Here is a 26,080-nt window from a genome sequence, read left to right as displayed (position 1 = left end):
ACATTTATTGTCAGATTACTGTGCAAAATTATGGGATAGTATTTTTGTTGCACTGCTTCCGTCCAACCATACTCCTAGTGGTAATTTGCAGGTCGTGTCAAAATGTAGTTAATTGTTAAATGTAATAATTTTCTTCCAAATACGATCATTTTGAACTTCTGGTACGATACTTGGACATTTCCAATCTGGCAACACTGTCTGTTGATGTTGGGCCCGGGGAGGAAGAAACATCCTAATCAGGTGTAACGTTAGGCCTTGTGTACGGCTGTCCATCAAGCCGAGGTTTTTTGCTAAAAAAAAATTAAGAAAGGAGCTCTGCGACATATTGCTAGCTAGCAATGTGCAATCAAAAATTATCTGTTTATATCATAGACTGCTGGGGTCACAGTCAGCTGCTGTTTGCTGATTGGTTGGCAGTCCGAATGTCTGCAGATATATTTTAACAAAAATAAATAAATAAATTAAATTTTAACATTTTTAGCATTATTGCACTATATATTGGATTCTTATTTCTGTGCCCCTGAGAGTATGATTTAGAATGTTCAGTGGCATCACAGAACTGCCAGATTCAAACAGCTTTCACGCGTTGGTTGGCACTGAGCCAGAGACAGACGAGCTCAGCACAATTAATATGCAGTGTTTTCAACCACATAATGTTTATTTTAGGTTTCATACATTTAAATATTCATAATCACTAGTAAAACAATACATTGATAGTTTGTAAAATACACACTGATGTCTATGGAAGCAGCAAAAACTATCTAATCAAATGTAATTTGCCAACGTAATATGTAATTTGTTTTATTCATATATCAAACATAGAAGAACAATAAAGTTTACTCTATTCTTCGTCCAGTTCAAAAGCCACTTACTTTCATGTATTTTGGGAGAAACTGGGGAATTCAAGTGCTGTACGTTAAATCCGGCTGACAGGACTCTGAACTGCAGCGCTCATCTCGTTATAGATCAAGATAATTTATAAAGGTTTTTAAACGAAGAATCGGAATATCAGATAGTTGACATGGTAAGCAAGTTTGTGTATATATTTTAATAAAAAATGAAAAACAAAATAAAACGAATACCGATACATCTGTTAGTGGCTGCGGTGTGTCTCACGTGACAATCATGACGCGTCGCCATGGAAACAAGGGGTCAATTAAAATATTTGTAACTTACGCGTGAAAAGGTTGATTTAAAAATATATATATATTCTAAGTAAACAACAATAGCCCAAGTTTAGTAAACATTTTTTATTGAGACTATAAAAAATAATTCTGCATCTATTTTTAGGTGTGCCAGCTGCCACTGTGGGTGGCACAGGCACACCCTGGCACACCCGTGGCTACGCCACTGCGATGCGTCAACTTAGCCATGCCCAATTTTAGTCTCTCATCAAGTCCATTTTGTAATAAAAAGTCATCTTAATGGCTTCACCAAAATCCCTCCATATACCGTAAAAGTAGGATCTAGCCAGCATCCATCAGCTACCTGAAGCCTTACACCATTATGGCACAGTGAAACGGAGTCCGTGCAGGTGAGTGTGTCGGCACAATCCAGATCTTGAGCTACATCCTGCCACATTTCTGTCTAATTCGTCAAAAACACTGCAGGAGCCCCGGGCGTTGAAGCACTCTGGAGCACAGTCAAAAACAATATGGAGTGGAGAGTGTGATGCTGACATAACATACGGATCCCATGCTGAATTTATGAAGGGAGAGGCCCTTCTAGTGCTTTTCATTATTTCTTTTAAACATCAAAATACCATAATGGAAGCCAAGAAGTGTCTCTTTTTGCTAGAAGCAAAATGTGCAAATATTAAGAAAAGTGGTGTGTTGAGAGAGAGACTGAGAGAAAGAGTGAAGCTAATCGGAAACATGAAAGAGCAGCATAGTAACACAAATAAAATAAACTAACCGCACAATTAGGGCTAAGCCTTTGGTTTCCTCTCAGTTATAAACAGAAAAACGGCAGGAGAACAGACATAATTACTCAATTCCTTCTCTTCAAAGTTTACATGGCACGTTAAAGCCTTTTCCACCTCTTTATTTTTTGAGACCTCTTGGATTACCCCTCTAGTATTAATATGAAGGAAGCCAAGCAGCAGCAGAGAGAGCTCTGGGTTGTCTCTCCCTCCCCTGGTTGAAAAATTACGCTTAGACATTAAACTAAGCCATGGATAATATCGTACCACATCTGATTCATAAATATGCATTCCATAAAACACTATGTCAGTGTGAAATACAAATGACAGAGTAAAAACTCCATGAAATGATAAGGTGAATGGATTCTAGGATGGGGTATAAAATCCCTGTGAGGGTAACATTGGTGCTGCAGTTTGCATGGAGACCCAGCCTGATGCAGCCCAGACCATGACTCACACATTGAGGCCTGTAAACGCACACTTTTCCCTTTAGGTACATGCTCAGTACATACAAGGATAAATCTGAGGGGATGGAAAAGCATGACCAGTGACACACTAAATGAATCCATTCTTTAATCCAATGTGTGTCAGAGTCTGGCAAAAGACCAAAGAGGCAGCTAGACGGCCCTGGTCTGACAGTTTAACAGTGGTAAAGAGACTATGGGACCATCTCACCCACAAAACACTACATCTGCCCACCTCTTGGGCCCCACAGTGCCAAACTCACACACTGTAATTTTCCTATACTGGGCTCTGGGGACATCTTTTCATGGGTGGGCCACTGGTCTCTCCTTTTCTGTCTTGTCTCGCCTTGGAATTTTTGTGTGGGATCATGGGCCACTAATGTCTTCCCCATGAGATATGCCTATGCAGTATTATAAAATAAACATTGATATATAAACAGTGACTGTGTACAAGGTTTGCATTATTCCCTAAATTTTTTATTAACCTTGCCATGGTTTAAGCACTTTGTGTGGGCCTTCATCATTAGTGATGCTCAATAAGGTGAACATGTACTATTGTTCATACAAATGGTCGGGAATTTGAACCAGCCTAAATGCTACAGACATGAATTTCACCTCAAATCATGTGGCTTGAAGAGGAGCCAGGGGGGAAAAAAACACCTACTGTAGCAACCACCAGGGTTGTGTGTCATTCAGAATTTAATTGAATGTCTCTTAAAACCCAATTCAATTTCAAACTTTGAACTGAATTTGAACTGAAGTAGTAAACTGGCTAGAATTACAACTTGAATTTGTATTGTATATAAGCAAGCAAAAATTACCTCAATGCAAATAAATAAATAAATAATGATAATCTTTAAGCACAAAAAAATAAAAGATACATTTTGAATGCCTGCTAAAATTGTTGATTACAAAAATGTTTGCAAAGCTTTGAGTTTTAATACAGGCTTTACAAAAACAACAACAACAACAACTAACAGATAAAGCAATATAATGACAGAAATGTGTATTTAGTTAATATATTTTGTCAAATCAATTTTGTACAAACCTGGCAAACACATATTAACATTTTAAAAAGCACAGAACACTTTAGCAACAGCATAGCAATGCCCTGGCAAAAACCCACAACATCCTAACAATGAGGAAAGAACTATTAATACTACTTATTAGTATTTCTCAGCTGCCTTGCCTAAGGGCCAAATATTTTATTATCCTACCTGGGATTCAAACCAACAACCATTTGATCCCTTGAGTGGAGCCCCCATGTTACTAAAGATGATCATTTCCATATACAGGGCTCTTAGCATGCCAATCAAACTACAAGTGCTGCTGTGGATGACTGAGATTCATCCCTCATTTCAAGTTAAGCTGAACAAAACACATCACTTTATCTCTCTGCATGAGTACAAAGAAACACACACATAGGCACAAGGGCTCATGGCAAAGAGCTTACGACAGCAAACCAGGTGTCAGTGCAATCTTCTGTTAAACAAGCTGAGTACAACAAACCCTTGATAATGGTGATTTTGGTTTTTAAATCCTTAAGGGATAGATTTTTTTTTTCATCTCATAGACTGGTCAATGACAGGCATGCAAACCTACATGGGGAAACTCAGCATATCTTGAGATATAACTCCACCCCCAGCTAATTCCGGCTTCTCCGATTGAGCTCAGTCAGAGGGCCAGAGAGTCAACACTGCCCCCTACCGCCTTCCTGGACAAAACTAGTATCAAAACAAGTTCAGACATGCCCTGAGTGGGCGTGTATATTTTTTCAGAGCAATGCAAACCCATGGTGGGTAACAAAACAAAAATAAGTAGTGTGCCTATCATTTGGAAGTGAGCCTGGCCATTTTTGTTAATAAGTAATTACCTCCATTTGTTGTGCTAGCATGTAAAAATGTTAAATGCTCCCTTTAATACACACTTAAGTCTTAAACAAACAGAGCCCCCTCAAAAGGACTTAACTGAGAGAAATGACTCAATGCAAAGTACATAAATATTACATGAAACTGCAGCCAATGCACCAAGCAGGTGTAATGGAGAAAGCAAGCATATCCTTCACTCTCAACGTTCTGTCAACAAGCACCCTGAGAAATCTTTCTCAAATATATGAAGGATGGCAAATCCACACCCTGGTGCAAAAGTATGCCGCCCTAATTGAATATTTTATTCTACCCTATTCACTGCTTTCGTTTTGACGTGTGTTGACAAGGCATTGCTGTTGATCAGGCATTGGCAAGGCAAGGTGGCAATATTACTGCTAGACCTCAAAGTGCATCTGCGTGACAAGCCACAAAAGGCCAAGTAATCTTTTTTTCTGCAAGGAATATCACAAGTTCCAGATTTAATCTCACCAACTCTACAAATCTCTGATTGTCTTGATGAAAGCCATGTGTGTTTTTAAATTTAGAGGCCTTAACCCCTTTCTCTCCTTATAAATTTATGTGTGTTGAAATGAGACACTGGATCATTTTAGCAGAACTATCAAAATACAACTGAGCAGTCGATGATATTTATGTTGCACTATAAGCATGCCTTGACTTTTTTTCTAGAACACTACATTAAGTCAAACACTGTACTGTCAACAAACAAAAAACACCTCCCTTATTTGAAGACTAGGGACTTGGTCTATGGACCAGTGTGCACAGGGTCAGGGTCCTTTTAACAAGCAATTAATTCTCAGTCTGATGTTTCAATTCTAAATCCAGCTTCTATACAATGGAAGACTTAACTCAAGTGGGTGGGGAATCCAGCTGAGAGAGTAAAGGAAAACTGAAATTCCTGCTTTTTCTGTTCAGCTCTTGACACCTTTTTCAACCAGTTGTGAAACTTGCGACGTGCTTGTGAGGCAATGAGTTATACTGCGGTTTATGAAAAGGTGTAAACACCCTTACTTACAAACTAGCCACGACACCCATCATGGCAAGAAACTAATTTATTAATAAACTCTGAAACACGTGGCTTGCGTGCACTACAGCAGTCTCAGCTAAAGGTTTCATGAGCATCAAGCTTGGCTTGTAACACGATCTTCTATTGTTCAGCCCAGCAGCCCGAGTGCTGGTGTAGAATGGTTTACCACAAGACCTCAGGACAGATGCTTTTGCACTCCCACTTTTTATCCCAACTTCATTTTCCCATCTCCATTAATTGCCATGTTTCAAGCAAAACCTCAAATTCATTTATTTTGCTCAGACTGACAACATGACAGATGCTTTCACATGTACTGTTATCTTTTCATTTCATTCTTCAATCCTACAGCTGACATTCACATTATAGGCATGTTTGAGTTCAATGTTTCTGCAGTGAGGAACCCAGCAAATCTGAGAGTTTTGTGAATATTGCTACCTGTTTTCATTATCATCAAGGAGTATTTGCATCCGACCAGAAGACCTTTGCATTGTCCTGTTCCTATTGCCAGTTTATTATCTTGCATTGGTCTGGTGTAAGGTCAAGTCTGTGTGGCCTGCTAGATCCACCAAAAGTTGTCAAGCTCCTTTATTCTAGTATAACCTGCAGACGGCTGGAAATATTGCTTGAAAACTACATTTGTTTTAAGGATGTCATCATGAAGCACAGGGTTTCTTCTCCTTAGCATCCTGCTTTGATTGACTGATGGATGGATGAAAGGTTGGATAAAATTGGACTACTTTAGTAAATATGGCTTATTCAGTGTGGGGAAATTAGGTCTGTATTGGGGATATCATCAAGAATCTCGGTGCATCTTCTCTATAACATCCTGCTTTGATGGACTGACAAATAGATGGATAGATGGATCACATTGAATCGCTTAGCCTGCCAGATCCACCAAAGTTTGTCAAGCTCTTTTCTTCTAGCATTCCTTTCTACCTTAGAGAAGGTGACTGAATCAGTGAGTGAAAAAACATGTTAGTTTTGGGGATGAAGGTTGTATTATCTTGCTGTTATAGATGTATTAATGAAGCTGGGTCACTAAGGTCTCCCGAATGTCTGGTTCATCTAAAATACAAGAATGTAAAGTAAGACCGCATTTTACTGTCCAGCAGTGGACTAGGCCAGCAGTGTCTATCCTCACAATTTTAAATGCCAAATTTCAGCAACAGGACGTCTCACTTTTAGTTTAATCAGTATTTCTTTAGTTTGACTTGACTACAGGGATTCAACATGATTGGATGAGTGGTGGTTTGCATCCTACATCAGGTTAAACTGGAGATAAAGTTTGCAAGTGAATCATCAGGTCCACTGAACCAAAAATGCTGTTCATTCTCACCCAGAAGATATCGGTTTCCCCATCCAAACATTCCAAACTTCTCATCCAGTGGAATTAACTGCAGGATTTTCAAGCCAATAAATTACAGATCTTGAACGACAGTCTAGCTCCAGCTGGGTTGCCTGGACTTCACAATCACTCATAATGGCTGCATTCATAATAGATGGCATAGAGCATGGGGACACAGAGCGGTGAAAACAGCCACTAGCCATATGCTGGAAATGACCGAGTTAAAGACAGGGTGGACATGGTAATTTCACTGATGCATGCTCTCTTCGTCCTGTTCTCTTCCAAACAGCCCCTAAATGGTGCATGAGGCTACCCATAAACCAGAACCTCACCTCAGCTACCAGACGGCAAAGGCAGGGAAATCAAAACGGATGCACTTTTTCCAACTAGTCCTTTGTCTTGCAGGCAGCTGCACAAACATGGAGCATGCAGAAATGCATGCTATGCTTGAGTTAGTAAATTACGCGTTTTGTGATGCTAAATGACAACACCCCAATATGATTGCATTGCAAATGCTACATTTGCTTGGTAGAAAGCACATCTACTTCTTCACCCTTATCAAAGAGCATGGGTCAAAAGATGAAAACAAAACAGGATTATAGAAAAACTAACCACCAATCTTATCCCAAAGACTTTATGATCAAAACCAGATTTTTCGAAGTGCTCCTGATATCAGAATTATATTTCTTGGCTGGATTGAATGACAAAAGGCCTTAAGAAGTGAACCACTGTCAATATTATCACTGCAATAACATGCACATTTATTCTTATAACTATTCAGTGACACTAGACGGTTGACAAGCAGGTTGAGTTTCCATGACAGAGAAATCCAGGCAGCAGGCTCTGTTTCTGTTTACAAGTTGGCTCAAGAAGTTTAAATCCCTCTCAAACAAAGTGTTCTTTTTTTCTGTCTTTTAATGCTGGTTTTGCAGAAAATTAATTATAGTATCCACCTCAACAGGGTACGACGAGGGCATTCTTCCCTGCACCACTTTCCATAACAACACTCAGTGCTCTAGAAAATACTCTGGGCTGGAGGTTTTCATTTGGCACTGATTCATCTAAGGAAAAAAGCTGGAGCTCTTCCAAAGACAATATTTGTCAGAAAATCCTCAATTCAGACCTAACAGTGTTTATTAAATTGAGAGCTGCTGTGCTGCTTTTTTCGTCCTCTGATCTGTATGTACTTTGAATCAGTTTCAGACTGAATTTGAGAGTTGTTCCTTTTTCCCTTGCTCTGAAGTGTCTTTCAAGTCTGTTGTAAGAAAATGATCAAAGGTGCTGCATTTTAGTCAGACAAAACAGATGTGAAGTCAGATGACCATGGGAGTGTTGTGTTTTGGTTCTGATTCAGTCGTTTTGACGACTACTGATATCTAATCAGTGATACAAGTGATACAGGACATGGCACTTCAGAGGAAAAGTTCAGAGAGATGTTTACAGGAACATTAGCAGAGCTTATTTTATCTCCAAATAAAATGTTATAGGTGCTGGAATGAACTTAGACCTCAATCTCCACATGCTGGATCTTCAGCTGTCTAACAAACAACAGAGAACAAGTTTTATTGTTCTGTTGACAAATGTTTGAATTAAAGTGGGTGCAGGAGGAGGGTTAAAACTGCACTAAATAACCGATCCAAGGCTAAAGCTGAAAACTTCTGCTCCAGGAAGGGTATAGGAATCAAACTTGCTTTGCAAACAGGAACCCTTCAGCCCACAGCTCAGATGGTCAGAGTGGATTCAAAAGCATTCGATTGGGTGAGAAGTAACTATGGAAACATTTGAATAACCACAGAGACCGCTCAGATACTTGAGCAGGCTGTTAGCACTGTGTTCAAACATTTAATGCCCCCTCTACACCGAGACCTAAGAGTCTTTTTCCAAGTCACAGAGTTGGAGCACATCCAGGCAAAGATTTTATGACTTGCAGCACCTGCAGAGCTCAGCTGGGGGGAGGAACAGAGATAAAACTATATCTAGGTCAACTATACTGTACCAACCACACTTCCCCAAACAAACACGATCGCTCAGGAAACACCCCTTTTTGTACCAACACACATGAAGCCTACTGTTCTCCGTGTACTTTGTGTCTGCAGCACATTAGGCCACAAGTTTGCAAGGGTGTGTCTCACTCCTAGCGGGTATGTTTACTTTTTATAGTACACGTGTCTGTTGTGTACGTGTGCGGCATGCACGTAAGGCTGTATTTACAGCCCTTTCATGAGATCATATGCACAAGGTCAGATTAGGCAATGTGCAGTGTCGCTTTACAGATTTTACTCTAGCACTAAGTATGTTCTAAGGAAGACTGGCGTGTGTACAAAACAGTCATCTTCTGTTTATTTGGGGAGAGGTTACAAGGTCATCACACACTTTTTCACTATGAGCTGTCACACTTTTACTCTAACCACAAGTCCAGCATGTCTAACAATGGCCTTGCAGTCAGGGGAAGAGCATCAACCTCCTTGCATTAAAAAATTGCTTCCTTGCGCATGATCCAAATGAGTTTTAATCCTCAGATTAGCAATCAGGTTTTGCTATTCAAGTCAAACGGCATACAAAAAGAAGTGAAACCACGTACAGTATATAATGCACCGATTTACAGGTCACGTTGGCACCACCTAGAAAAACGAATGTGCTTTTAAAGGGGAAGTTCAAATCTAAATCTAAAATATCAATTCTGTCATCATTTTCCCACGCTCATGTCATTCTAAACCTGTATGACTTTCTTTCATCTGAAGAACACAACAGAAAACATTTTGAAGAATGTGTTTTGTCCACTTAATGGTCAAAGCATGGGGGAACCCTTTATCTTTCTTTCTTTATGTACTAAAACACAAGTTTTTTCCAAAATATCATCAAAAGAGAAACGCAAACTGGTTTGAAATGGCATGTGGATAAATAAATGATGGCGAAATATTTATTTTCTTTGTGAACTAGCTTTTAACAAAGGCTGCTTAAAGGTATAGCAGATATAATTTTATTCTCATGCAGAATATTAAAGCTTCACTTGAGCATTTCATTGGCCCCTGCAGCAAACACAAACCAGACAGAGCTGAATGAGGTGAAACAGGAACTTTAATTTGACCTATTTCACAGTTCATTTCCTGTTTTGCCCATTCGCGGAGAGACGCGTGAAACGAGACACCAAAAATCTGTTAATGAATGTGGCCACAGAGAGCGGATGTCACAGCCCTGTATAATAAATGCCAATAATAAGACTTGGTCTGAAACAATAGAGCCTTAACGCAGCCAGGTTCAATGCACGTAAATCCAGTGTTTTTCTTTGAAGATCAAAGTGGTGTAAATCACAGACTCCTATACGTTCCTGTTTAAAGTTTAGCCAGCGTGCACACGCTAAATAAGCTGAGGTGCTCCCCTGGCAGAAAAAAAATGTTATCTTAAATCTCATCACCCGTTACACCTATGATATCTGTCGCTGCCCCACCTACTGTGCTACATTAGTGGGGTGAAATGTTCTGTGCTAATACAAATTGAAAGGGAGGCTAAAAACAGTTGTTCCAGGACATTACTTTTCAGGAAGCAGTTTATTTTAAAATCCACTCAGACTCGATGTATATATCGCACTCCTTGCCTTTATAAGCATACCTTATTGCATAGTTAAGTCATTACCGGGATGTGTAAAAAAACAACTCTTTAAATTTAAGTGTGTGCAAGTACTCTAATGTAATCATCCTTAAAATCGGATTGTAATTATATTCAGAGGTCATTTTTAATTCCATGCCATTCTCAGTTTAAAAAAAAAAGTATTTCATGCTTTGGTAAATTATCTTTCTTCCTTTTGCATTCAGCATACTCTACAAGAGGCTTTAGAGGAGGTGTAATTCATAGCTTTATCACCTCTCATTAGTGTAAATGTCATAACAGGGGTGGGATGTTTTAGGCCGCACTTTGAGAGCTCTCTGTCTGCACAGAGCGGCTCAGTGAGTTGCAGGGATATTCAGAGGATAGGCCCTTTATGTTTCTTGCACCTCTTGCTCAAAGCCAATTCAGTCCAGCATGGCCAATTCAATTGAAAACCCAGACAGAATCTGTTTCGAGCAGGCCAAGAGCCATTCTATGATTAAACTGAATAATTAGACCGATTAAAGAGCTCTGATTCTGCGCAGGCACAGTGGTGAGGTTTGTCTGGTGGGGAGGGGGTGTTTTCGACTTAAGGGATTCCTTTAGTAACTATGACTGAAGTCTGTCCTGCTTTACCGGCCAGTGAAGGCCCATTATACATGCCCAGTCAAATGTGTTTAGCATATAGTACAGATTTAGATGTCAGCAGAATTCAAATTAGAGTTCTGTCTTTTTTATTTATAGTGCGAAAAACAAGTGTGCAGAATAACTGCTGTGAAATACGCGGTTTATCAATATTTTTGCACATATTCTGCTCATGTGGCAAAACTCAGTGACCACACTAACTGCAGCTAGTGCTAAATTACTGTTCTCAATGCAAAATAAAAATTAATAAATAAAGCATTAAAGAACTCCAAAAATGTAAACCCTCTATATTTGTAACACATCACTAAAATTAAATGTTTTAGGTAATTTTACTATTAGACAGACACCTGGACCACAAACAAGTAATTTAATGACAAAAATATATACAGTGGTCCAAAAAGACATGAGACCAAGCTTTAGTCATACTTACGAATTTCCTAATGATCCAAATTATCATCAAAGTTTACATTTAAAAAAAGTTGAAAAAAATGAAATTTGAAAATGAAAATCTTTATTTGAATCAAAGAATATTAGAAAAATCTAAAACTTTTTTTTTTAAATGAAAAATAACTATGGTCAGATACTTTTGCTCCCTGTTGCATTTTTATGGAAAATTTTAAACGTTTTTATTTATTTATTTAAATAACATATTAGGGCTGGCATATATATCGAGCATGTACGATATATCGATATTTTCTTTATACGCAATTCAATATGAGGTAATATCATTTATATCGATATACAATAGTTTGATATGAGCGCATCTGAAAATATAGTGGAGGACACAGACTGAGCAGCTTCTGAGCAAATGCATAATCCAGTTTGTTCTTATTATGGGACAGCTTCATACTAAGGCCTTTAAAAACAGGTAAGACAGTTTAAAATTTTGTTTCGCAGTAGTTTAAGCAACTCAGCCCATCATATGCTCAGACAGAAAGGCTGCATGTACCTCTGACTTAGACACAGGCCACTCGCGCTGTTTAACGCGTTTGAGATGTGCTGTCTTCCTGAATGCATAACTTATATTCCAAAGGTATACCCTCCATCTGTAAGTGTTAGAAAGGAAATATTTAAATTTTTCTGTTAGAACTGCATGAGCCTTCTGTTCTGTGTTTCTTTGCTAAACCTCAGTGAACGGGCACCGCCTCACGCATGCGCGTCAAATGTGATTTATTTGCACATAATTTGAAGGCTGACATGGCTATATTAACTTTATTTGTTTTCATAGCCTTAAATATGTATTGTTTTGTTCGACAACATTGGGCGGTAAGTTAAATAAATAGATATTAAATCAGATTTTTTAAATACAAATACAAAAACGAAAATACAGAGATGTATATCAGATATCGCAAGTCGGCCAAAAAATACCATGATATGATTTTCTGCCCATACCGCCCAGCCCTATAAGAAATGGGTTGTGTCTTCAGTTTTCTCCACAGCTGTGTAAGTTAACGGTTGTCTACAGGTCAAAGGTCAGATATAGCAGGCCCAATAAAAGACAAGACAGTCCACTGCTCACACAGTTTCCCACGAGAGAAACATGCAACACCCCTTCTATATAATTAGTGCAAACAATTGCAAATATAACGGTGTATGCCAACTCTCCCTAAAGCATCGCAACAACATTTACTGGTGTCACTTGCAAAATGAAGTTCTACTTGTCATTTGGGCCAAATAAAAATACCTCAGATTATTTCATCAACACAGAGTTTAAAGTGCACCAACTGTGCATGTGTTTAAGTGAATCATATCACATGATTCTGTGTAGCATAAGCGCTCCCTTGTGGCAATTACAAAACTCACAAAAGTGACAAGCTTGGCCCATTGCTTTTGCATTTCATCAAATACGCACTTTTGGATTGTCCTTCTCTTCGTTAAGAGACAGACAGAATTAGTTTCACTGATATTACACAGAAGCAGTTTCTGTGGAAAACAGCTTTGTTTAATCAGGCTGTGTGTGGTTCTGTGCTAATGCCATGAGGTTCGAGTCACAGTTTGGAGAGGGTACCTGTTAGTTGTAATTACCCTTAAAATGCACAGCTGGATGTAAATGGCAGTAAAACAGCAGCAACAGGTGTGAGGGCTGTTGAGGTCTGCTTCCAAGTCATTCACGCAAAATACACCGACCATAAAGTCACTACCTCACACCAAGGTGCACACGTTTTTGTGAGATCGAAGATCATGATCCTAGAGCTGGCAACAAAGCAGTTGCTTGACTAGACTAAACAAATAGACTACTAGAATAATACCAGTGTCAAAAGACACTCTAGATGTGACTGGGCTTCTGCAGTGGAAACTGCGCCCAGCGGGAAGGCCTGACAGAGCTGGAAAACGAGCGAAGGAGATGGTGTGTTTGTACAAGTGTTTGAACTTGGCCAGCAGCCGGACATTTTTCTGAATGAAAGAGGCGACTTTTAAACATCACACCTCCTTCCATGGGCCTCCGACGCACAGCCTCCCGAAACCACGAAACGTTCCAATAGCCTGATGCTTCACCCTCTAGGAATCCCTCCAAAAAACACACTGCGCAGGTGCATCTGCTATGAAGTTCACAAATAAATGATTTCACTCTCGATCGTTATGAAGTCTGAAGACTATTAGCATTCCAGAGTGGTTGAGATATTCATGACTTTTCCGCATCTTCAGATGATAAATTCTCCAAGACAAGAACAATCTAGTGCTTAAGTGCATAAATCAGCCTAAATTACCTTGTCGCAACTATAAAAAGCAGTATGTAAACTATTGACGACTCTGACGTTGTCAGTCAGTGGTGCAAATGATAATTTCCTTTTTTAAGTGCACCCAACAATCTAAAAGAAATAGTTTCCAAAAAGGGGGTTGCTTGGTGAAGCCATAGAACATTCTTTCCCCAAAGAACCTTTCAGTGAACAGTTCTTAAAGGAATCCTTTACGATCAATCAAAAAATAAATGGTCTTCATTGGCACTGATGGTTCCATGAAGAACCTTTGAAATACATAGAACATTTTAAGGATGTTTATAGTGGAAAAAATTCTTTAGGTTTTTAAAATGTTCTACACACTAAGAAAAATTACTATTCACTAACAATATGGTTCTAGGTGGTTCTTCTATGGCATCACTACAACCCCCCACCCCCAATGCACAAAAAAAACACCTAGCAATGGAAAGTTTCTACACTATTAAAATAAATAAAGTTCAATTATTACTGTATTCAGAGTGATGCTTTTGAAGAATTGTTAAAAAAAATAATAATAATTCACAAATTTAACCTTTAAGTGAACAATTCTTAAAAAGAAAATTTTGATTATTATTATTTTGTTTTTGTGAAGAACCCTTTGTGCAATGTTAATTTTTTTTCATGAAAACGTGGAAATAAAAAAAAAAAAAAATTGGGGGGGAGTGAAGAAGTAAAATCTAAATACAAAATGTTATACTTTGAAATTAAAAGACATTTCTGAAACTGAAAAAAAGACATTTCCAAAGAAAAAAAAGTCAACCAGGTTTCAGAACAACACATGTGTTTTTGGGTGAACTGTTTTTTTTATATATAATATATATTATATATAGACTATATTTCTAGAATGTGATTATGACTGTAAATGTAAATTTGTAAAACAAATGAGATTTATAGCTTCTGAGCTATTCCATCATTTTTATCAATGATTTTTTAAAGAAATGAATGTAACCTGATAGCTCCCTGGTTTAAGTCACAAACACTCACCACCTGCTGAGGCTGGGGAGAGGGGCGGCTGGAACCTCAGTGCAAATCAATCAGCAGGCTAGTTCAGACGAGGACACTGGCAAACGCTCCTCAGGAGCTTGCATGTCGAGAGGCCTGGCGTGAACTGTGGAACCAAAGCTCCCTGCCAGCCCTCTCCATAACTAAAGCTGATTTAGACTGAGGGCCTAGAATGGAATTAGGTTTCATCCTCTGTCATGCATTTTCATAGTGATGTTTTGAGTACTGCGGCCCTCTTTGATTCAGCCAAAAAAAAGCCTGGGCTTTTTTGTCTGAATATATGTAACACAAGATGAAGAGCACAGCAGGATGAAATGCAGTCCTCTCCATTTCAGTCTTTCCCTCCAAATACTAAGAAAAACAAATCTAATGTTCGCTAAACTGACCTTGGTGTTACTTAGTATGGTAAACGTTCTCCTTCACTCCTCACATATCTTTGTTATTCCTTAGCGAGCCACTCAAGATTATAAATGGACAGTCGAGAGAGGCATGGAGATACATATATATGCAATCAGGGAATGCATTTTTCACTGTTACATCATGATTTACATACAGAATAAATAGTATCCTGCTTCCAAGTATGAAACTGTGTCCCATTGAGACATTAAAATTTTTTACGGTAAGTGCAAAATATTATGAAATGTGTAAAATAAAAGAAATGCAATAAAAAGAAAGGCTTTATACTCCCTAGAGCCTAATAAACATCTGATGCCAACATGCAATGTTCTGACAGAACAGAGAGCTTAAATACACATCCCTAATGTGGTTTCATTTGAAAGGGGAGCATTGATAATTGGCTCAATGACAAATAAGAGAGTCCAAGATAAACAAAGCAAATGTTTAAAATTCTAGTTTAAAAAACATGACAAGCTTAAGCAATGTAATTTATGTTTATGTTGTTTTTATATGGTTAAGAATAGCTTGAAAACACAAATTCATTGACAATTTCGGAGTCATTAAAGGTCCCCTTCTTTGTGATTCCATGTTTTAAACTTTAGTTAGTGTGTAATGTTGTTGTTAGAGTATAAATAATATCTGTAAAATTCTAAAGCTCAAAGTTCAATGCCAAGCGAGATATTTTATTTAACAGAATTTGCCTACAAAAAACGACCCGTTTGGACTACATCCCTCTAGTTCCTGCAGTAATGACGTCACTAAAACAGTTTTTTGACTAACCTCCGCCCACATTAATTCACAAAAAGGGGGGCGTGGTCTTGTTTTGCTCCGACGGAAAAGGAAGAGCTGCGTTTGTGTTTGCCACGTCGTCGAAACGCTGTTATTTTCATCTCGGAGTCCAATCACATTTGTTTGGGCTTCCCAGGGATGCTGTACTTGGAGATTAATGGTTACAATTTATGTTTAACTCGGTTCCCGAAAATTATAATCCACATGTAAAAGTATGTGCAGCACATTTTGCTGAGGACAGCTTCCTCAATCTCAATCAGTTTAATGCCGGATTCGCAAAAAGATTATTCTTGAAAGATGGAGCAGTTCCCTCTTTGTCTGGAGAAGGCGTTGTTTATGGACCACAACCTGTAAGTGTATTTTATTATTTAAGTTGGTGCGTTTAACAGTTTCTGTAATTTACTACACAAAGGGCAACGCTGTTTAGCTTTGTTAACTAGATGTTAGGGCTGTGCAAAAAAACAAATGCGATTTTCATGCACATCTCATTAGTAAAAACGCTCCTGTGATTATAAATACATCTACTCCAGCACATGCTCCTGCACACTTGCTTCTCAAAACTAGCCCAATCGCGTTTCCAGGAGGGCAGCGTGCGCTAAGCTGGTGTCGAATCACAACACAGGAACCGCTGGCACAATCAGAACTCGTAACGTATTTCTGAAGGAGGGACTTTATAGAAAAAGGAAGTCATCAGCCCGTTTTTATGACAGTGAAAACAGCGGTATACAGATAGGCAAATTGTGTGAAAAATACTGTGTTTTTTTACACGCGAAACATGAACTAATGTTATATTGCACACTGAAACACAATCAAAGCTTCAAAAAAGTGCGAAAAACGGGAATTTTAAATTGTAAACATTTTCGTAAAAAACTGTGTTTATTGTTTAACCATTAAGGCTGCACAATAAATCACATGCGATATTTAAAGGGGTCATATGATGAAAATTTAAAAAAGTATGCATCAGATACAAGTTACCTATGTATTACAAAGCATCATTTCTAACATATTTGCACTGGTAAAATAAATAAATAATTTGTAACCGGTATTTTATATTTAGATTGATTTCCCCTCTCTAAACTGTCTCTCAAGTGCATTCTTACATCTACACAAATAACTATTTTAAGATCGCTTGACATTTCATGTCAATGACCCAACTATTAAATAATGGTATTCTCTTCAAATGTAATTTAATTGCACCAGGGAGGAAAATGATCTGTCAGGAGATACTTTAAGAGTGGCAGAGTGATTAACTAGCCAGGTTCAAAAGGTAAACTAAAGCCTGCCCTCCACATGTAAAGGAATCTCAGAACACCAATAAATTACCATTATCTGAAATTTCATGATTGACTTCAAAAGAAGAACAGTCACAACATCCTTCACAGTTCCACAAAAATGGCTTATCATAGTAAACCTGTCCACTCTCACTCTCAGGAGCCAATCCACAGTAAAACAAGAGAATTGGACTCATGCCAGAATGAGTCAATATGATTTTGTCTTTCTGACCTAGACTTGGCCAATGAGCTGGATTTCCAAACTGAAATTCTTATGGTAGGAATATGTGATTTTGATGGATGTACATGGTCTGTTTCCCTTGAGGGAATGAAAAAGAAAGGACAATAATGCTCTCTTTTTGGACTGACTATGAGGAGTCAATTTGCAGTTCATCTTAGTTTCACATCACTTCGCATCTACCGTAACTAAAGCTCCTCACACCCGACCCAGTTAGCAGACAACACCTGTGGTCTCCATTCAAAACAAAAAATAAAACAGAGTGATAGTTTGCAAAAGGTTTGTCAGATACATTTTTCTTCAATAATACAGGTTGAACAGCACAGTCAGCATCAGTGACCAAAACAGATCCACGAAATCCAAGATGGTCCATAATCCAAACTTTAAAAAACTGACAAACAAAGAAGAACAAAAAAACAGCTGCTTCCAAATGTCTGAGGCAATGTCTTGGATTCAAAATTGAATTTAAATCTGGAAATAAATAGAAGGTTTTTGCATCTTAAAAAATACCAAAACAAAGAAATGTTATGACATGAAATAAAAACCACAATAACAGCAGCCAGTTTGTACAGTTGGTCAAAGTTTTTTTGCTTCCAAACTTAAGATCCTGTTCTCCCAGATCATCTCAAATCATACAGGAGAACAAAACCATCAGGTTTTTGTCCATTTCAAGGACAAACCAACACTAAGACATAAAAATCATGTAGACCTTCAAATCACCTGCCAGCCAAAGATGAAATTATAGCCTGAGCCTAAGCAACCAAAGCATTTATCATCTTTTCTGTTCAAAGTCTTTGTTCCAAAACCTAGCATTTCCTTGAATCAAAGCAAAGTAAAGAGGTAGGCAGGGGTTAAATGAAAAAGCAGCTCTTGTTCAAGCCCCCCCCCCCCCATTATCAGCCCTTCACCCACCTCGGTTGCACTCGAATCTTTTAGCCACGCGCTAGCAGTTCTTCTCTGCCAATTTTTTTGTGCGTTTCTTCTCCTCTCTTTCTCCTCACCTCAAACCTGTCAAATTCTATAAGCGAAAACATATTGAACGCACACTATTTTCTTTCTTTCTTTTTTTCCTGTTTTTCATAGGACTGATGGATTTTCAATCTACGAAACATTTGTCTGCATGACATCACCCATGGGTTTTAACTGCATTATTTCACCAGAAACTGTAGTAAGGAGAGAAACACTTTCATTACCTTCATAATTCACTTTGGAAAATCTTCCTCAGACACCCCCTTTCTCTTTAGTTTAGCTAGTTATTACTACAGGAGCAAAAAACCCATCCTTGCTTGTCACAATGGCATGCATTTAATTAACTGTCTCATAACAGATTGTGATTACAAAACACTTTGGCGGATGAGATTCCTGGAGGCTGACCTTGATAAAACTGCTGTGCATGGTCATCAAATTCTACGTCACATTTCCTTCTGAAGTGGTTAAGCAGATCAAACTCTACTAACATGCATTAACTTTATTACTAATTGAGCTTTATTTAGACAGTTGGACTACCACACATACAGTATTACAGTTAAAAAAATTGGGGTCAGTAAGATTTGTTTTTTCGTTTGGCAAGAAGGCAATAAATTGCTAAAACTGTAGTCCTACAAAAGATTTCTACTTCAAATAATGCTATTCTTTTGAATTTTCTATCCATCAGAAAATCTTAAAAAGGGTTTCCACACAAAAAAAAATAGTTTCCAACGATGATAATAAGAAATGTTTCTTGAGCACCAAATCAGCATATTAGGAAGATTTCTTCAGTGTCATGACACTGAAGAAAAAGGCTGCTCAAAATTATAGTTATAAGTTATACCTTCAAACACCACAGACCTGCATTTGGTACAAGCAAATTATTCTCACAAAAAGGGATTTGTTTAATTTTAAAGTTAGCAAGTGGGAGATTTTAAGGTGCATTTCTGTGCCAAAGGTACCTAGGCTACAGAAATCAACAGTTCTTCTGGTGAATAATTACTATTTTATCATGGTTTGGAAAATCACATCTGATTGGCTTGTAGATGTGGGATGCCAGCAGACACAACACACAGCAGACTCAAGGTAAGCATGTCTTACCTCGGCGTGTGTGGAGGGTTATTAAAAGGAAGACAAACAGCATGCTGAGAGATGTGACAGGCCTGAAAGACCCAGACAGAGCCGAACGACGCCCCCTGATGACAGACAGCCACACGTTCTTTAGAGTACCATTGTCCCAGGACATCTTGAGCAGCATGGGCAGTTGAGGCCACTTGAAGAGACAAAGTGCAAACGTAAACACAAAAGTTATTAAGCCTGGATAAGGGCCTCTAATCTTACATTTAAAAGGTAACGAGTGACTAATGGAGCTAAATAAGTGCTGCCTGAAATGAGATTTGGACATAGTTACACTACTTTTACACTCTAGGCCAAAAAATACACCAGCCATAACAGCCACAGCAATGACAAACAAAAGAATGTGTTAACAACAGTTAACATCAACTTGCAATGGCTTATCAGTCATCACCAGGTGCCATGTAGTCTGGTGTTGTGTCACAAATATTTACAGCCTTCTTTGATTCAGTCATTCACATTTTCTTTTTGAATGAAGCGTGTTATTGAAAGAACTCTAATCTCGGGTGCCAGACATCACTGCAACTGTCTGATGATAAAAGTCAATTGTTTATAATTTGTTATAATTGAGAAGAAGAGAGAAACATATGTTTCTGCAAATGTCACTCACAGAGCGTCTAAAGCAATCAGAGAGGCTGATTTCACAGGTCTGTCTTATTCACTTGACTATAAATAATCCTAGAAGACTCCCATGAAGCACAATAAATGAGTGTGTGACACAGGTGAGCCTTAAGTTTTACAGCTACATATTAAAGTTACAGTGTGTAAACCATACAATAAAAACCATTCAAAGTTTTTTTTTTTTTTTAATCATATCGGTAAACAGGAAGTCTCACACTCCAAACTTACACCCCTGGTTGAGCCTGATTATTATTAACTGCAACAACAACAATTGAAATCACAAAATAAAAAATAAATAAAGGATGAATTTAATTATAATGCACAGTATAATAAACAGAAATTCACTGTGAGATTCATTGAAGATTACATTGAAAAGTGTAACTTAAGTTGTGTTAGATGACAGCAAATATGATTTACATGTTAAAAAACAAATGTTAAAACAAAATATAGGCTATATATTAAAAGTAAAAAATAAAATACAAATAAAATATATATTACATAAAATATAGTAAATATGAAAAAAACTATTATAAAAAAAATACTATAATACGTAAATGACGCTTAAATAACATTTGCAAAATTGTCCAGTAACAAGAAACAAAACAAAAACTCTAATTTAAGCAAATAACAGATATGGTTTTGATATACTGCACTTCTAGAATTTCCTTAAAATGTATGCACACTCTCATTATATGAAGATTCCAGTTAAATCAGTGTCTGAAAAAAATATCTTTTTTTTTTTCAAATGAAGCTGGCCACCACATCAAGGCCACAGATTTGTGTGACCAGCAGAAAAACAAAACAAACCTGAGTGCACATTTATGTGTATTTGTCTGTGCACACAAAACAGAGCACTGAAAATGCATTGTGAGAGTAACTCAAAAGAGGTGAATGCATCTAGTCTGACATCTTCAGACCACACCGACCTCATTTATGAGCATGCTTTCAGCTACAGAACACACTTACTCGGAGGGACTTATTGGACTTCTTCACCTATACCCAGGTGGGCTGGGTAAGGAAAGACATTTCATCACTTTAAAAGAGGAGAGGGGGGAAAATTTTATCAGCAGATCTGAGATCCAATGACAAGCAGTGAAGCGAGGCGACTTGGGTCCTTGCAAAGCACTCCATACAGGCCTGCTACTCCCTGGGGCTTCGCTCTCCATGTGTGGTCCCTCTCTGTTTCTCTCAGGGCCTGTGTGCCTCCGTGCACATGGACAATATGACAACACTGACGGCCCAAGATGAGCCAAGACAAGAAAAACAATCAAGCCAGGGCTGTGAACTCGACTGTGAGAGCTTGACTTTCACTGCCGTCCACTCCCTATCTGAAAGCGGCTGACAAACACGCATATACACACAGGATCTTCTCTTTTTTCCACACTCAGCTTGGTAATGTAGCTTAATGGAGTGATGGTAAAGATCCAAATAAAACATGCCCCCCCCCCCCCTTCTTTTACGTCCTCCATATGCTTTGATTTCAGTGCTCTGAGAGGAGGGAAAATGATTCATGCTGTTGGCGTGCGCAGCGGAGCTGCAGCTGGACGCTGCACCTGCAACTCCCAAATCTGGGAAAACAAGCTCCCGAAGCAGGAGGAGAGAAACACACACACATATACATGCAGAATACCTCGTCACCATTCAAGGGCTAACTGATTACTTTGTACACAGAAGAGCAGCTTAAACTCTCTGGTTTATAGAAATTACATTCATTAAAAGATACATTCATTAAAACAGCCACAAATGAAGGAGAGATCATCACCTTTGTGATCCAAGCCAATAAAAAGCAGCTTTTTCCAACAATAAAGGCTTTAAAAAATTTTTTTTTAAATTTCGGCTTTTATGATGATTTGTTGGGCTGTTATTAACTAAAGGGGAATGCCAAAACAGCACTAGATCATCTTTGCGGTCCTCTTTTGTGACTGTTGCCCCCAAAAGTGAATTCTCCACAGTTACACACACATAAGTAAAGACATTCCACACAATACCCCTGCACATACACAAACATACCAGGAATAACGACCCCATTATTTCTCAATCCTCAGGGACATTCAGATTGATAGTGTTTTTAGTAACTGGTTTTAAAGAATATTTTGTTTTGCAGTAAATTTCAGGAAAAAAAACGAGCCTTCGCTTTGATTCGCTTCAGAAGGCCTTTATTAACCCCCAGTGTGGAGCAATTTTATGATGGATGGATGAACTTTAGTTATCTTAAAAATCTCGACCCACATTGGCTGCCATTATAAAGCTTGGAAGAGCCCGGACATTTTCAGTATAACCCAGGCCCTGTCTACACGGAAACGTGGTTAGCTGTTTACGCAGAAATTTTGTATCGTATACGCGATTTGTCCACACGGATCCGGTGTTCTGGGAGAGTGGAACTGATATTTTTTGAAACCGGTTCCCAGAGTCGATAAATCTGAAAAAGCAGCGAATCCGTAAAATTTTCTGAAATGATGACATCATCAGCCCACGTTCCGCCGCTAGTCAGATTTTTGTCTGAAAGAAGAAAGTCATACATACCTAGAATGTGTTGAAGGTGAGTAAATCATGGGGTTATTTTCATTTTTGGGTTGAACTGTCCCTTTAAGTGTACAAGTACAATTTTCTTTGCTTTGAGACATCAACACCTTATTTTCCTGTTAACTGACATAAAAATATTTAAGCATATTTATAAAAAGGATATACAGTGTTGTGATGCATCTAAAGTCAAAAATGTATATTTATTACATTAAAACTTTTACGTTTTTTAAGTATAATATATTATAAACAGTATGCTGTGCAATGTATCACTGACAGTAAAGTGATGCCTTGTATTTTAGTCAACTGCAAACGTGTCTTGACCCCAAAAAAATTCTAACAAAACGTTTCTCGGTGGTTTACAGTAATATCAAATGTACTTAAAAACATACTAAAAGTTTACCAAAGTTTGACTCCAAAAAAGGCCCCGTTTTTCAAAATGGCTGCCGCCAGGTCCTTAAAATGAACATTACTCCTTTGCATTCCTCCTAGACCAGAAATATTGGTACCTGATACATGTTTTTGCCATGTAATATTCTAATTAGCATATTTGCATGATAGATAAGTTATTACAAGTCCAATTATATATTAAAGCAATTGGTTACAAGCATATTTATGGGAAAAATATGTACAATTTCCCTTAAGTACAGGTACATGTACAAAAAAAATAGAATATCATGGAAAAGTTCTTTATTTTGTTGCAATTTAATTAAAAAAAACAAACCTTTTATAATTCTACATTCATTGCACATGCACAAACTGAAATATGTAAAAAGTTTTTTGTTTGAGTTCTGATGGTTACGACTTACAGCTTCAGTATCTCAAAAAATAGAATATTTTCTCAAAGATCAATCAAAAAAAGATTTACAAAACAGAAATGTTCAAGATCTCCAAAGTAGGTTTAATTATGCACTCAATACTTGGTTGGGGCTCCTTTTGCAATTACTGTCTGTGGCACTGCAGGTTGCTTTGATGGGGCCTTCAGCTCCTCTGTATTGTTTGCCAGATGTTACTTAACTTCCTCTTCACAATACCCCATAGATCAGGAATAGGCAACTCCGGTCCTGGAGGGCCACTATCTTGCAGAGTTTAGCTTCAGCCCTCATAAAAACGCACCTGCCTGTATCTATCTAGTAATCCCGAAAACACTGATTGCCTTGTTCAGGTATGTTTAATTAGGGTTGGAGCTAAACTCTGCAGGACAGTGGCCCTCCAGGACCGAAGTTGCCTATCCCTGCCATGGATTCTCTGTGAGGTTCAGGTAAGGTGAGTTGGCTGGCCAATCAAGCACAATAATATCATGGTCAGCGCAAATCACTTGGAAGTGGTTTTGGCACTGTGGGTAGGTTGTGAGGGTTTTGCTATTTGTTTTATGTTTTGTTTATTGTGTCTAGTGTCAGCACATGGCTTTGTTAATTGTTTTCTCGGCCATGTGCTCCTTTAGCCCCTCCTCCTTGTCTAGCCTGGTTAGTCTTTTTGTGCTCACCTGTCCCTCATGTATTTTCCTCATTTATAGTGCCCCTTACCCTTTTTTGTTTGCTGGTCCGTTGTCATTCTCACCCCCTCTGTCTCTGTATGTGGCTGAATATGTGTCCGTGTCTCCTTGTCTGGTTGGTCTTGTGCCCTTGTCTAGTCCTTGTAGTTCTATGTTTTTGTCTTGCTCCTTATTTAAGTAATTTTAGTGATTCTTGGTTTAGTTTGATTATTCTCTAAGTTGGTTAAACTGGTAATTTCTTATCTTGTTACTTAACCTTTTATTAGTTCATTGGCTTATATCTTTCCTTGTCTTGACTTTAATTTGTGTTTTTGTGGAGCTTTGTCCTGTCTTCTGACCTGTCCCCATGTGTCCTGCCCTGGATCTACCTACCTGGCACTTGGTCTGTTTCAGAGTCAGTGGTCAACAAGTTTCTGAGCTCTGCTCTATGGTGCCTTGTGTGGTCTTCTCCATCAGCCTGGTTTTGCTGCCCCCTCTGTTGCCAAGTATTCTGCCAATTGTTTCCTGAAGCTTTCCCAGTGGCCTCCCCTAGCTGTTCCTGTTTACTGTTTTCCTGTTGTGGTATCTATTGTTCACTTGACTATCCTCTTGTATCAGTCTGTTTTGTCAATAAAACCTTATTACCTCACACTGAAATTGGGTCCTCCCTCCTAGATCCCTGACATAGGAGCTAAATGCCTGCTGCAAAATTAAATCTGCATCTCCATTAAGCTTGTCAGCAGATGGAAGCATAAAGTGCTACAAAATCTCCTGGTAGATGGCTGCATTGACTTTGGACTTGATAAAACATAATGAACCAACACCAGCAGACGTCACGGCACTCAAATCATCACTGACTTCAGAAACTTCACACTGGACTTTGGATTCTGTGCCTCTCCAGTCTTCCTCCAGACCTTGATTTCCGAATTAAATGCTAAATTTACTTTCATCTGAAAAGAGGACTGTGAACCACTGAGCAACAGTCGAGTTCTTTTTCTTCTTATCCCAGGTGAAATGCTTGGTTTTAGGAATGTGACAGCTGTAGCCCTTTTCTTGAAGATGTCTGAGTGTGATGGCTCTTGATGCGCTGACTCCGGCTTCAGTCCACTCCTTGTGAAGCTCTCCCAAGTTCTTGAATCTGCTTTTCCTGACAATCTGAAGTCATCCATGTTGCTTGTGCACCTTTTCCTACCACACTTTTTCCTTCCAGTCAACTTTCTATAAATATATTTTGATACAGCACTCTGTGAACAGCCAGCCCTTTCAGCAATGACCTTCTGTGGCTGACACTCCTTGTGGAGGATGTTGATGATTGTCTTCTGGACAACAGTCAAGTCAGTAGTCTTTCCCATAATTGTGGTTGCATGTTCTGAACTAGCCCAGGAGGTACCCAGTATTTATACTCATAATTAATAAAACTAATCAAGCTCAAAATGGAATATTCAAATTTTTTGAGATACTGAATTTTTTTATTTTCCTAAGCTTTAAGTCATAACAAACAGAATTAAAACAAAAAACTCTTGAAATATTTCTGTTTGTGTGCAATGAATCTAGAATATACAAAAGTTTACTTTTTTTAATTAAATTACAAAAAAATAAAGAACTTTTCTTTTTTTTTAAGTAGTCAAGGATGAATTTTGTTTGAGCAAAATGGTATACACTGTGCTGCCAACAACATTACAATGAGTCAAGCAATATCAAATGTCAGTATTCTCTTCTACCATCTTCTGAATTGCTGAAAATTGTGAATTTAGTTTTGTTGGGTTTAGTATAATGCCACCTTTATACTCTAAAACATCTATAGAGGATGCATTACATATGTATTACCTTATTAAAATTGAAATGAGTGACCATTTTAGAGGTTTCACACACAGGCCTCTGTTCGGTCTAATACAGGGTTGTTTACGATCAAAGTTATGATCAAAGTTATACAACTCCAATTTAAGTTACTTTTGGGTGCAATAACTTTTACATCGAATGTAAAATCTGTGTTTTAGCAAAAAAACTGTTACTGAGTAGGAGTTACATGACATAGGCTAAATTGTTTACATCTCTGGTTCACCCCAAACAATGCTAAAA

General features: G+C 38.2%; 1 long non-coding RNA gene across 1 annotated transcript in view; it reads right to left on the bottom strand.

Annotated features, from left to right (window-relative positions):
• LOC132105822 (uncharacterized) overlaps window positions 1-18,379 on the bottom strand; it is a 75,596-nt gene extending 57,217 nt beyond the window's left edge. The window contains exon 1 of the long non-coding RNA XR_009423998.1: window positions 18,199-18,379. This is a non-coding gene — a long non-coding RNA (uncharacterized LOC132105822). The remainder of the gene's footprint in view (window positions 1-18,198) is intronic.
• Between the last annotated feature and the right edge of the window lie 7,701 nt (window positions 18,380-26,080).

This window comes from Carassius carassius, chromosome 26 (assembly GCF_963082965.1).
Source record: "Carassius carassius chromosome 26, fCarCar2.1, whole genome shotgun sequence".
NCBI classification, from domain to species: Eukaryota; Metazoa; Chordata; class Actinopteri; order Cypriniformes; family Cyprinidae; genus Carassius; species Carassius carassius.
Note: the sequence above shows the minus strand (reverse complement) of the source record. Positions and strands in the feature narration are given on the sequence as shown.